We start from the raw sequence: 2973 nt of genomic DNA on the forward strand, positions 1-2973 counted from the left end.
CCAGATCTCAAGTGCCAGAGGTGCCAATGTGCTATTTAATAAATTTATTTTTCATGTTTTTGTGATATGTGGGTCATTCTAAAATACAGGGCCTAAGGCGGGGTCACTTTGCCCAGGGAGGAGGATGAGTTATAACTGCGCCACAAGTCAATAACTAGAAGTCAAAGAGTTTTTTCTAGTCCTATATATGATTCATGGATTAAAGAATTAAATTATTTGTAGTAATATAGTGTGATAGTGAGAGCACAGTCTCTGGAGACACAGTGCTTGAGTTTACATCCCAACTTTGCTACTTAGTTGCATAACCTTGGGCAAGTTCCTTAACTTTTGTATGCCTCAGTTTCCTCGTCTGTAAAATGGGGGTGACAGTAATGATAACTACCCTGAAAGATGGCTGCAATGCTTAAAAATACCCATCTCACTGAGTAAAGTACTAAGGACAGTGTATGAATATATATTATTTTATATACACCTCCAAAGCATTGTGTAGAACCAATTCACTCTTGGAAATAGTACGATAATTAATAATTATGATAATTTCAACCAGTTTTTGAGTGCCTTTTGTATGCGAAGCACAGCATTTGCATTATATCATTTAATCCTCTGAATAATGCTGAAGCATTATTCTTTTTTTTTCAGAGGAAGAGACTGAAATTAAGAAAGGTTAAGTAACCTGCTCAAGGGCACAGGTAGTAACTGACAAGGATGAACTTCATGTGGATGTTTTCTGAGTCTTAAGCCTATGCTCTTTTCACTTTGTTCTTGATTAACCATCTACAGCTCTTAATCCTAAATACTAAGTTCTGAGATCATGGAGTATAATGATACCGTTATTCATGAGGATGAAAATTATAAGTAACTTGTCATCACCAAACTTTGAGCTCCTTCAGAGCAGACACTGTTTTATCCAGCTCTTAGCATACGCCTGGAACACAATAAACATTCAATAAATGTTTGTCAAATCAATGATGATTAATCTGGAGCCAACAACTGGCTAGGGAAATTAATGAACATAATATTTTGTGAATTGACAGTCTAAAATAGATTCATTGAGACAACTACAGTACTCCCTCTACTTCATGTAACAAATTTTTATATTATTAAATAATAATTTTTTTTAAGTCTCTTAGTTCTTGCTTAACCATTTATAACCATGGCATATGGACCTTGATTCTCCCATAAATCTTTTTGAAATGAAGACTGAGTTTATTGAAATTCTGTCTGGCTTCCACTATTATTCTTGTGATCCTTGCTAGAAAACGACTTACAGGATGTTTGGAGATGTTCGCCTTGTTTAGATTTGAACTGTGTAGAGCAATTTTTTTCTCAGAAAAATCTCATGCTACACACAGGTTCATACCAACTTGGGATATGGTTATTTGGCTCATCTGCCATTTTGAATAACATTTAAATTTAGATTTGTATATTTAGGGATAGAACGATGATGTCATAGAATTTTATTATGTTTCAGTTGTTTTGACGTTCCTCAAGAAGCAACCCGTATCTAATACTGAACGTCTTAAGATGCATTTCCCAGCAAGTTGTAGGGATAGAAATAAACCCTCTCAATTTACCTCTCTTTTATTGGACCAGTAGCAGCAGCTATTTATTTACTCTTTTGTCCAGATTGGGAAAATAAGAGGGAGTCAAGCAAACTCATGCAGTTAAGCCCAAGAGGTAGGCAACCGCTAACCAAATGATGATTGAAAAATAAGACTAGTGTCAGACAAAATCCCAAATATCCACTCCCCCATTCTTGCTTGGTGATGGAATATTGAGTTTATAGCTACTCAAAAAGAAAGAAAGAGAGAAAGAAGCTTCCTTTTCAGTTAACTATAATCTCATGTGACTAAGTTTAATCAATGAGGTGTTAGCAGAATTGTCCTTTGAGATTTCCTAGAAGGCTTCTTAAAGGGAGATCATGCAGCCTTCATCATCTCTCTCCTTCAGCTGGGCTGAGAATAAAGAATGATGACTGAAGCTCCAGCAGTGATTCTGAGCCACTAGGTTGAAGCCACATGCTGATGATAGCAGAGCAATAAGGTGAATATCTCTGTGTCCTTGATGATTATCTGCTTTACCAACCCTGGACTGTTTAGCTTTATACTTAATTTATATAATAGTGAAATAAATTTATATTTCATTTAAGCCACTGTTATTTATGGCTTTCTACCCTTCTCATCTATACCTAATCCCAAGGGACAGAAGGATCCATTAAAATATTTATATATTGTTCTCTCTTGGGCAAAGCAAAGAGAAGAATCTGGCCTTCTCTCCATGATCATTTTCCTTTTCTACTCCCCACTCTAAATATTATCTATCCTATTTCTATCTGGCCCAAAGAAGCCAGAGATACCTAAACAACTTCTTCAAGAAGAAGTAACTTGTTAATTAATCCTAGCTTATGAATATAGTAGCAGTTTTTCAAATAATATGTTTATATTCTCCCAAGATGGCTTAAATATTCTGGATTTCTGTACTATGAAATTTGTTTAAATTATTTTTCTGCTCTTTACACGGTTCATTAATTTTATGATTTTAAGGGCCTTAGAACCTTTTCCTAGAGTACTAGGAAAGGTAACCTAGCCAAATGGGCCATTTATCCTCAAACTTCAAACTGGTTTATACATTACATTGAAAAGTACCATGCAGCTGTTTCCCCAGAAAGCCTAGTTTTTCTTTTCAAATGGTCTCTTATTTTCACAATCTAATGTCTTAAGTGTTTTAATCTATTTTATAAGTCCTATATTGTAAGATTATAAATTCATTTCTTTTTAAGTTTTCTTTTTACCCTTGAAAAGATATTTTACATTTTCAATAGTGAATAATTATTAATGAGGTAAATGAGAATAGAAGATGGGAGGAGAAAAGAAAATGAAAGAAAAAATTAGACTTTAATGCAAAGGAAAACTCATCTAGGTGCACGTTAAAAATTTTGGCTAAGTAAATTCTTATAAGGAATACCAAAAGGTT

Source organism: Pteropus alecto, unplaced genomic scaffold (assembly GCF_000325575.1).
Source record: "Pteropus alecto unplaced genomic scaffold, ASM32557v1 scaffold7, whole genome shotgun sequence".
Classification (NCBI taxonomy): Eukaryota; Metazoa; Chordata; class Mammalia; order Chiroptera; family Pteropodidae; genus Pteropus; species Pteropus alecto.